Source organism: Cherax quadricarinatus, chromosome 11 (assembly GCF_038502225.1).
Source record: "Cherax quadricarinatus isolate ZL_2023a chromosome 11, ASM3850222v1, whole genome shotgun sequence".
Classification (NCBI taxonomy): domain Eukaryota; kingdom Metazoa; phylum Arthropoda; class Malacostraca; order Decapoda; family Parastacidae; genus Cherax; species Cherax quadricarinatus.
Genome location: NC_091302.1, coordinates 38,371,850 through 38,383,569, shown reverse-complemented (window position 1 = coordinate 38,383,569; position 11,720 = coordinate 38,371,850). Strand labels below are relative to the sequence as shown.

General features: G+C 42.4%; 1 protein-coding gene across 4 annotated transcripts in view; it reads right to left on the bottom strand.

Moving 5' to 3' along the window:
- Nucleotides 1-11,299, bottom strand: part of Usp47 (ubiquitin specific protease 47) — a 433,614-nt gene extending 422,315 nt beyond the window's left edge. For 2 of the 4 annotated variants that reach the window (XM_070083998.1, XM_070083999.1), the window contains exon 1: nucleotides 11,201-11,299. The gene's annotated coding sequence lies outside the window, so the exon portion shown is untranslated. The remainder of the gene's footprint in view (nucleotides 1-11,200) is intronic. The other 2 variants (XM_070083995.1, XM_070083997.1) reach the window with 2 other exon arrangements.
- Between the last annotated feature and the right edge of the window lie 421 nt (nucleotides 11,300-11,720).

Sequence of the window (11,720 nt, the reverse complement as noted above, 5' to 3'; positions counted from 1 at the left end):
CTATTTGTGGTTGCAGGGGTCGAGTCACAGCTCCTGGCCCCGCCTCTTCGCTGATTGCTACTAGGTCCTCTCTCTCCCTGCCCCATGAGCTCTATCATACCTCGCCTTAAAACTATGTATGGTTCCTGCCTCCACCACATCACTTTCTAGGCTATTCCATGGCCTGACTACTCTATGACTGAAGAAATACTTCCTAACATCCCTTTGATTCATCTGAGTCTTCAACTTCCAATTGTGACCTCTTGTGTCTGTGTCCCATCTCTGGAACATCCCGTCTTTGTCCACCTCGTGTGTGTGTGTGTGTGTGTGTGTGTCTGTGTGTGTGTGTGTCTGTGTGTGTGTGTGTGTGTGTGTGTGTGTCTGTGTGCGTGTGTGTGTCTGTGTGTGTCTGTGTGTGTGTGTGTGTGTGTGTGTGTGTGTGTGTGTGTCTGTGTGTGTCTGTGTGTGTCTGTGTGTGTCTGTGTGTGTCTGTGTGTGTCTGTGTGTGTCTGTGTGTGTCTGTGTGTGTCTGTGTGTGTCTGTGTGTGTCTGTGTGTGTCTGTGTGTGTCTGTGTGTGTCTGTGTGTGTGTCTGTCTTCAACTTCCAACTGTGTCCCCGTGTGTGTGTGTGTCTCCGTGTGTGTGTTAATTACCATTTTGTCCTAGGCACATGTCGATTAGACACTAGGCCTGTTGTATATGCGTGCTTGTATGTGTGTGTGTGTGTGTGTGTGTGTGTGTGTGTGTGTGTGTGTGTGTGTGTGTGTGTGTGTGTGTGTGTGTGTGTGTGTGTGTGTGTGTGTGTGTTGCGTGTGTGCGTGCGTGCGTGTGCGTGCGTGCGTGCTCCTGGCCCCGCCTCTTCAACTGGCCACTACCCAGTCACTCTTCCTGCTCCGTATGTGTATGTATGTGTGTATGTACTCACCTAGTTGAGGTTGCGGGGGTCGAGTCCAAGCTCCTGGCCCCGTATGTATGTGTATGTGTGTGTGTATGTGTATGTGTATGTATGTGTGTGTGTGTGTGTATGTGTGTGTGTATGTGTGTGTGTATGTGTATGTGTGTACTCACCAAATTGTGGTTGCCGGGGTCAAGACTCAGCTCCTGGCCCTGCCTCTTCACTGACTGCTGCTAGGTCCTCCCTCTCCCTGCTCCGTGAGCTTTATCATATCTCATCTTAAAACTATGTATAGTTCCTGCCTCCGCTACATCGCTTGCCAGACTATTCCACTTCCTAACTACTCTATGACTGAAGAAATACTTCGTAACATCCCTTTGACTTATCTGAGTCTTCATTTTCCAATTGTGACCTCTTATTTCTGTGTCCTATCTCTGGAACATCCCGTCTCTGTTCACCTTGTCTATTCCACGCAGTATTTTGTATGTTGTTATCATGTCTCCCCTGACCTCCTGTCCTCCAGTGTCGTCAGACCGATTTCCCTTACCTTTCTTCATAGGACATTCCCCTTAGCTCTGGAACTAGCCTTGTTGCAAACCTTTGCACTTTCTCTAATTTCTTGACGCGTTTGACCAGGTGTGTGTTCCAAACTGGTGTTGCGTACTCCAGTATGGGCCTGACGTACACAGTGTATAAAGTCTTGAACGATTCCTTACAGAGGTACCGGAATGCTATTCTCAGGTTTGTCAAGCGCCCATATGCCGCAGCAGTTATCTGGTTAATGTGTGCTTCTGGCAATGTCCTCGGTATTATACTCACTCATAGGTCTTCCTCCTTGAGTGAGGTTTGCAGCCTTTGGCCTCCTAGCTTATACTCTGTCTGCGGTCTTCTTTGTCCTCCTCTGATCTTCATGACTTTGCATTTGGCGGGGTTAAATTCTAGGAGTCAGTTTCTGGACCACGCGTCCAGCCTGTCCAGGTCTCTTTGTAGACCTGTCTGGTCCATGTCTAATTTAATTCTCATTAACTTCACATCATCTGCAAACAGGGACACTTCAAAGCTTTAAGTTATAGTTTCAAGGGATGTGTTGAGGATTGTGGTTAGTGGCACACACAGCATCTCTGCTCCTTCTCTAAGGACTAACGGGGAAATGTTGTCTGGTCCCATCGCCTTCAAGGTGTCAAGGTCACTTAGCAGCTTCTGCACCTCCTCCTCAGTTGTGTGCATGTCATCCAACACTTGTTGGTACATTCCCTGTTGGTTTTCCCCTCTGAGTGTGTGTATGTGAGTGTGTGTGTGTGCGCGCACGGTGAGTGTCTGTTTATGTGGCTCACGCGTCTGCGGCATCCTGCCCCCCCCGTGACACGTGCGTGTCCGTCTCCGTGGAGCATGTTCGTCTCTGTACATGCAAAATAACTTTTGGAAATACGTAGGAGGAAAGACCTTAAATCAATACTGTATATTCAAACTGGGTATCTTCAAATTCAGAAATTCACGCAAATGGAATAAATTATCAAGTACAGTAGCACCATTAACAAAGAGTTCACTATAAACATTCTGAAATTCATATTGCATACAAAATTGAAAAACAATTGGCAAGAAACTGCATCTGCCTTGCATGAGCCAAGGTGCCTTCATTATCATCATTACATTCAGTGGGAAGACCTAAACCAATAGGGGTTATACAATGCCTGGAGAAATGGGAAACAATCAAGTTCATGCCAACAAAAATGAGGACAACTCCAATTCCTTGGATCAGGACCCCCTTACCAGCATCAAGGCATCTAATGCAGTGTGAGACTTTCTCAGTTCTCCTTATTTATACAGTCTCAAGAAAATAGAACAGCACCAATGGAGCCAATGCCAGTCACAGAACTACAACGATAGAGAAATGCCCTGGTTTGGTACTAAAAAGCGCTGGTTTGGGACTATAATTATACTGTTGTTGCAACTGCAGTTGCTGGGGGCCACCAGAGATTATAACATGTAGATTACTAATAAATAAGATGCATATGCAACACTTAGGGCTTGATTAATCTAATTGACATAAAAGTCTCAATGAAAGATATAAGTGGTGCTCTTATCTTATTTACCATCCTGTCAATATTATATACCTTTGATCTAGCTATGCACATTATTATATAGTACACTGGAACCTGTACTTATGAGTACACCCACGTGCAAGTTTTTCTAGATACAAGCAGTTACTCGGTCGATTTTTTGCTTCCAGACGCAAGCAAAATTTCCAGATGCGAGTGGGCCTCAAGGGAGGTTCCTGGACGCTGGTGAGGGGTTCTTGCTCATGATCTAGGGAATTGGATCTCATTTGTTTGCTGATACCAGTGAATAGCAGAATACAGTGTTGTAGTAGCAACTAACCAGTATTATAATGGTACTTAGTGAAGTGGAGTGACTTTCATTAGTTTCTTTTTCTTGAAATACCAGACGTTACTGTGAATTTCATATAACCTGTAGTTACCAGCGGTCGCAATATACACAACGAGAAGCAATTATTACTACAGAAAAAGCGCCCTTCCTCCAAAATTTGCACCAGTCAACTATAGTGATAACATAGCATTTATTGTGGTGGAGACGGAAAAAAAAATAGAGAAGCTAGATACAGCGATTGATAAACAAAGGTGGAGGCTCGACCGTTCGTCATTGTAGGAGTGCCAGCAGTCACCGGCTCTTCAACACGCAAGTTATACTTTTGTATCAATCAAATCACATATTACTCGGGTAGATAATTTCCAGTAGATCCTTCATGTGTTAGCTCAAATCACCGACCAGTATGGTTTAAATAAGTGACCCACTGATCAGATCAGATAGACTGGTCCGAACCCTTGACTGGTCCGAACCCTTGACTGGTCCGAACCCTGGACTGGTTTCAAACGGTTTCGTTGTGCACCACCTAGCAGGTTATTAATAGAATATTCAAGAGTTTGCTAGTAGAATTGCAGTAAATAAACCATTCAAATCATTATGAAGCTGTGTGTAGTCTGTGGTCAGTCAAACAAACGGGCTTCCACATGCATAAATTGTCATTTCTGTGGAAATTGGTGTCACGCCCCTTGTGCAGATATCCAAGAACTAGCTACAAGCAGTATTAAAACAGGGAAGTGTTTTTGGGTATGCCCAAATGAGATAAATCTGTGGACTAAAATCACAAGGGTATTAAAAGAGGTCAACATCAAAGCTGCTTTCATAGAAAACCTGGAAGCTTTCTACAACAGATGGGAACATAAAAAGTCCGGGCTGAATGGTACTGCCCTTGATACTGGCCATGTAGTCAGAAACTGTAAGGCTGGAGATGATGTCCTGGTAGTCAGTAAATGGGGGGCTGATAGTGCTGTCCTGGGAGACAGTAATGGGGAAGCTGGAGGTGCTGTCCTGGGAGACAGTAATGGTGAAGCTGGAGGTGCTGTCCTGGGAGACAGTAATGGTGAAGCTGGAGATGCTGTCCTGGGAGACAGTAATGGGGAAGCTGGAGATGCTGTCCTGGGAGACAGTAATGGTGAAGCTGGAGATTTTGTCCAGGTAGTCGGGAATTATACGCAGGAAGGAATACATATGAATGACCGCATAGGGGACAGGAGCCATAGTAGGGAAACAAGTGTAGTCAAAGATAAGATAAAACCAATATTGCAAACTAGAAATACCGCAGGAAATAGCAAACAAGAGGACTCCACTAGCAATAGTGAGGATATATTACCAAAAACAAATGGTGGGAGCTCCATTGTTGGTGCTAGGGAGGATAGAAGTAAGACAGGGAAACATGCACCAACAGGGAATACAGTCACAGAAACCCAAGGCAAACGGAAACCAAGCCTGTGCACATACTATGCACTCGGTATCTGCTGGCATGGGAAACCTGGAAAAACAGATGGGACGTGCAACTATGACCACCCTAGGAAATACCATGCCCATATGACAACAGGAAAATGCAAACTCCCTTCCTGTAAGCTTTTTCACCCTGAACTGTGTACCTCTTCAGTACAGGAAAGACTGTGCTATAACTTAAATTGCCAGGCATACCATCTAAAGGGGACAAAAAGATACAAAACATCCAGGCCATGGGAAAACCTGGGTAGCCACAGCCACTCAAGAGGGAGAGGTTTTTTAGTGCCAGGAAGGAAAAAAAACTGGCAGGAAATGGCAGAAATCGTACACCAAATCCAGTCATTCCTGGAGTGGAACCACAGTCGATGGCCTCCACTCCAAACCAACAGATACAGATACTAATGCCGGAAAAAAAATCCCCCCCCAGTACCAACAATACCACCAGTCCGATAACATTCTTCTTTGCAAATATACAGGGTCTAAAGCCAGCAACAAACAACAAAATACCTTTCATCCGTGGACTGCTTGCAGAGGCAAAGGCAATGTTCGCGGCTTTCACTGAGACCCACATAAAGGCCCACTTGGACAACGAAATATGGATCCCAGGTTACAACCTATACAGATGTGACAGAGTGAACAGGCAAAAGGGGGGGGTTGGCCTGTACATTGCAGAGTCACTTGTTTGCACAGAACTGCTAAATGCCTCAAATGATGTAGTGGAAGTTTTAGCAGTAAAGGTCGAGAACCAAAACCTAGTCATTGTGATAGTCTACAAGCCTCCGGATGCAACATCCCAGCAATTCCAGGAACAGCTGTTAAAAATTGACCACTGTCTGGAAAACCTTCCAGCTCCTGCACCCAACATCTTGCTCCTGGGGGATTTCAACTTAAGGCACCTAAAATGGAGGAATATAGCAAATAATATTGTTGCAGTAATAACACCAGGAGGCAGCTCTGATGAAAACTCACACTCACACGAGCTTTTAAATCTCTGCACAAAATTCAATTTAAACCAGCAAATAATAGAGCCTACTAGACTGGAGAATACACTAGACCTCATCTTCACTAACAATGATGATCTGATAAGAAATATCACCATATCAAAAACAATATACTCAGATCACAACATAATTGAGGTTCAGTCATGTATGCGCGGAGCCCCAGACCGACATAATGAGATTAGTCACGAGGGAGCATTCACCAAATTCAACTTCAATAACAAAAACATAAAGTGGGACCAAGTAAACCAAGTCCTAACCGATATAAGCTGGGAAGATATACTAAGCAACACAGACCCCAACTTATGCCTAGAACAGATTAACTCGGTAGCACTCGATGTATGCACAAGGCTTATTCCTCTAAGAAAAAGGAGGAGTAGATGTAAAACAGAAAGAGACAGGCGCTCCCTTTACAGGCGACGGAAAAGAATAACAGAGCGGCTAAAAGAGGTCAATATATCTGAAATGCGTAGGGAGACACTGGTCAGAGAAATAGCAAGCATCGAACTTAAGCTAAAAGAATCCTTTAGGAGTCAGGAATCGCAGGAAGAACTAAAAGCCATAAATGAAATCGAAAGAAACCCAAAGTATTTCTTCTCCTATGCCAAATCAAAATCGAGAACAACGTCCAGTATTGGGCCCCTACTTAAACAAGATGGGTCCTACACAGATGACAACAAGGAAATGAGTGAGCTACTCAAGTCCCAATATGACTCAGTTTTTAGCAAGCCGCTAACCAGACTGAGAGTTGAAGATCAAAATGAATTTTTTATGAGAGAGCCACAAAATTTGATTAACACAAGCCTATCCGATGTTATCCTGACGCCAAATGACTTCGAACAGGCGATAAATGACATGCCCATGCACTCTGCCCCAGGGCCAGACTCATGGAACTCTGTGTTCATCAAGAACTGCAAGAAGCCCCTATCACGAGCCTTTTCCATCCTATGGAGAGGGAGCATGGACACGGGGGTCGTCCCACAGTTACTAAAAACAACAGACATAGCCCCACTCCACAAAGGGGGCAGTAAAGCAACAGCAAAGAACTACAGACCAATAGCACTAACATCCCATATCATAAAAATCTTTGAAAGGGTCCTACGAAGCAAGATCACCACGCATCTAGAAACCCATCAGTTACACAACCCAGGGCAACATGGGTTTAGAACAGGTCGCTCCTGTCTGTCTCAACTATTGGACCACTACGACAAGGTCCTAAATGCACTAGAAGACAAAAAGAATGCAGATGTAATATATACAGACTTTGCAAAAGCCTTCGACAAGTGTGACCATGGCGTAATAGCGCACAAAATGCGTGCTAAAGGAATAACAGGAAAAGTCGGTCGATGGATCTATAATTTCCTCACTAACAGAACACAGAGAGTAGTCGTCAACAGAGTAAAGTCCGAGGCAGCTACGGTGAAAAGCTCTGTTCCACAAGGCACAGTACTCGCTCCCATCTTGTTCCTCATCCTTATATCCGACATAGACAAGGATGTCAGCCACAGCACCGTGTCTTCCTTTGCAGATGACACCCGAATCTGCATGACAGTGTCTTCCATTGCAGACACTGCAAAGCTCCAGGCAGACATCAACCAAATCTTTCAGTGGGCTGCAGAAAACAATATGAAGTTCAACGATGAGAAATTTCAATTACTCAGATATGGTAAACATGAGGAAATTAAATCTTCATCAGAGTACAAAACAAATTCTGGCCACAAAATAGAGCGAAACACCAACGTCAAAGACCTGGGAGTGATCATGTCGGAGGATCTCACCTTCAAGGACCATAACATTGTATCAATCGCATCTGCTAGAAAAACGACAGGATGGATAATGAGAACCTTCAAAACTAGGGAGGCCAAGCCCATGATGACACTCTTCAGGTCACTTGTTCTATCTAGGCTGGAATATTGCTGCACACTAACAGCACCTTTCAAGGCAGGTGAAATTGCCGACCTAGAAAATGTACAGAGAACTTTCACGGCGCGCATAACGGAGATAAAACACCTCAATTATTGGGAGCGCTTGAGGTTCCTAAACCTGTATTCCCTGGAACGCAGGAGGGAGAGATACATGATTATATACACCTGGAAAATCCTAGAGGGACTAGTACCGAACTTGCACACGAAAATCACCCACTACGAAAGCAAAAGACTTGGCAGACGATGCACCATCCCCCCAATGAAAAGCAGGGGTGTCACTAGCACGTTAAGAGACCATACAATAAGTGTCAGGGGCCCGAGACTGTTCAACTGCCTCCCAGCACACATAAGGGGGATTACCAACAGACCCCTGGCAGTCTTCAAGCTGGCACTGGACAAGCACCTAAAGTCAGTTCCGGATCAGCCGGGCTGTGGCTCGTATGTTGGTTTGCGTGCAGCCAGCAGCAACAGCCTGGTTGATCAGGCTCTGATCCACCAGGAGGCCTGGTCTCAGACCGGGCCGCGGGGGCGTTGACCCCCGGAACTCTCTCCAGGTAAACTCCAGGTAAACTCCAGGACTATCTTATTGAAACTTGGGCAATGTATGATGGAAAAATGCTTCTTAACATACACCAAAATTAAAAGAAATCAGACCATAAATAACGGAGTTCACTTCTCAGCCATTAGCCGCCCCTTAGTGGTATATTTTCGTATGGTTTTTGTGGTTGTATTCCCGTTTTTTTGGTCTCATTTGATAGAATGTAAGATATATTACAGAAATAGATATGATTTTGATTGATTTCATGATAAAAAGTATCTAGAAATTGAGCTTAAAGTAGCAGAAATGTTCAATTTTTGCCAATGTTCAAGAGTAAACAATACCCAAGTGGCCATTCCAAACATGCAGTCATGAATGGGTTGACATTATTTATACAATTATTATAATAATGCAGTAGTCTGCATAACAGTAAATCTTCTATTTTTTGTGCGAATAAAAATTCCAAATAATAATACAATGCATAATATAATTATATAATATAAATTATGATATGTACGTACTAAAAATAACAAATACTATAATAATTATAATAATACTACATATAAGTGAGTTGGAGAACACCACCACGAGATGACATTACGTGTATGAAAACAACACTCAGTCTGCGTGTGCTTCAACTGGCGGTGGAGATAATTCTCGTAATTTGCTTACATTTCGTGCAGTTATTTTGCAGAATTTCTTGTTTCTAACCATGGGTCCTAAAAAAGCAAGTGTAAAGGACAGTGCTGAGAAGAAAAAGAGGATGATTTCCATGGAATTAAAGCAAAAAATCATTGATAAACACAAACTAAGAGTGTAGCATTAAGAGAGCAGCATTAAGAGTGCAGTATTAAGAGTGTACCATTGAGAGTGTAGCAATTAAGCGATAGAATAAGGATGAAACAAAATGAACTCCTGACAGCATATGCCGCTGTGCCCAGCATCTCTTCACCCTCATCAACCTTCACCAGCCTCTCTTCTCCAAGGTAAATGCTGCATTATTATTATTATTATTATTATTATTATTAATGTATTATTAGTATTATTACTGTTTTCCTTATGAAACTACATAGTGATCTAAAGGAGTTTGCCTTACAAACACTCCATTTTCTGTTATAATAAAAGCATCGGAAGGTATGTAGTCAGGAGCAGGAACAATGGCCGCTGTACCACCACCTCCACTACCAATACTCGAATATGTAATGACATATTTCATTCATTCTAGTGTATATATCATGTTTCTATTTTATTAATATTGTTTATTATGTCATATTAGATGAATTGTGATAGATAAATAAGCTGTCGAGTTGATATTACGGAAATATTCAACTATTTTGTCGTGCTTGGAATTCCACTGGGACGGATTATTTCCATTTCAATTAATTTAAATGAGGAAAATTGACTCTACAAACGAGCAAATCCAGATGCAAGCAAGGTCACAGAATGGATTAAAATCGTAAGTAGAGGTTCCACTGTATTTTATTCATGGGGAAGCACTAAATCCATAAAGTCTGTACAGTGCTTTGGGAAAGGAAGAGCTGGGGATTACTCAGGTTTAACTCAAGGAAGGCAAGAGCAACTCCAATTCTTTACAATAAGAGCACTTCACCATTATCAAGGTCACTCTGAAGGTACACCATATAGAAAACCACCTCCAAGTGTCTGGTAAGAAAATATTGCCCTGGGCCTCCAGAGATAAACTCCCAGCAGAGAGAGATGCCCTCACTCTTACCTCAGTAAATAACTGGATTCTCTTAATTTCCATTTTTTGAGAGGTGGACTGATAAGCCAGAGGAAGGCCTCAGTCAGATGACCAAAAGCTCCAGTGGCAGGTCATCACACGAATAAGACCTGAGTCAGGAAACACTTGTTCTGTTTCCTGATGAATCTTACCTAAGCTGGATTCTCTCAGTGATATGCAAAAATAAACATTATGGTAAAAAAAACAAAAATAAATGTCTGTTTGGCATTCCAACTGAGATGATACGCTAGAGGGGCACAGGACAAGAAATTATCAAAAAATTTAACTGGAAAAATATGACCCTCATGCTAAGGGCAGTGAGACATCTATATACTATCTATATTACAGTTTGATTTTACTGGGTTATTCTAAGTTAAATCAATATAATGTATCACTGATGCATGCCTGCAACATGCATGTGTCTCAGAATTGTATAAGGTTATACTTCGGTCAGTCTCTAAAATCATTTGTACATTTACTGAATAGATTACCATATCTTATCTCATAGCTTAAGTCCCTCAGAGTTGTAGATGAGGGCAACAAAATTTCTAGTAGTATTAATAAAGGAAATAACCTGAGTAGCTCTAAAACTTAGACAAACACGAGTGGGAATGGCTGTGAGGATACCTTTAAGGAAACGTACTGTACCTTCATGAAGAGCTCTTGATGCGAGGAACTGGAGCTACTCACCTTCGTGAAGGACTTTTGATGCAGGGAACTGGAGTTACCTTCACCTTCCTCTGATTAAACCTGATTACCTCCTATTACAAGGTGCTATATGACCCTTATGGGCTTAGACCTTTCACTTGAAAACAATACTAATGGGTAAGAACTGAGCTTGCATAATACGAGAAAGTACAATTACTCCATTTCTTTTATTTAATGGAAGCCAGCAGAAGTGAATGACTACAGAGACACGAAGTAAACTTACATAACTATCTTCGTAATTAAAAAAATCGCAATACTTTCACACTAAAACCTGCAACGTAGTGCCTGGGTGCTCGGCGCCGCAGTGCTCCTCCAGCACTCCTGCACAACACCTCCACCTAGCCTACGTGGTCAATCATTGCCTATTAAGCTGAAAGGTAGTTTTGGCCCCCCCCCTCATCATCACTCTCATGTATATATTAATAATTTTCATGTGGATGTTTACCCAGGCCTGGTTCAAGTCTTCTCTTCACTACTCAGGGCCTCAAGGAGCGGCCAGCGCCCCCCTCAACACTCTCCATTAACACCATATTATACAAAAATGTTACTCTGAGTAATGACTACCATAATAATTACCTTAGCAAAAGTATTCTAAGAATGAACGCTAGTGTTCTAGCAGTCACCACATATCCTCTCGATACTTCCCGATGACAACATCCCAAAACAGATCACGTTCCAGCACTTTATACAACCTTTACATAAATTTTACAGCAAAACATATCAAGATATAAATTTTTCCACATTTTAAACCTTAATATTACAATAATTTTATAACCAGTTCAGGAGTATCATAAAGAAAATGCAGGAAAATCTTGGCACATGAGTATATTTTAAATATAGATATAGTATAGTATTGAATATAAGAAGAAGGTGTGTGTAGTGTCATCTGTTGTACGTCGCAGTAACTAATATATGATCAGCTGGCGAAGGCCTTACTAACATTTTCTTTTATAAATAAGGCTCCCTTGGTTTTCTATAACTAATATGTTTAAGGAGTAGCTGTTTTATTGTTAATATGTTATAAAATCCTGCTTATTTAGCTTGATATTACGACAGGTTAAATGCAGGGGATTTTGGCTTAGTGAGTAAAGCTCTT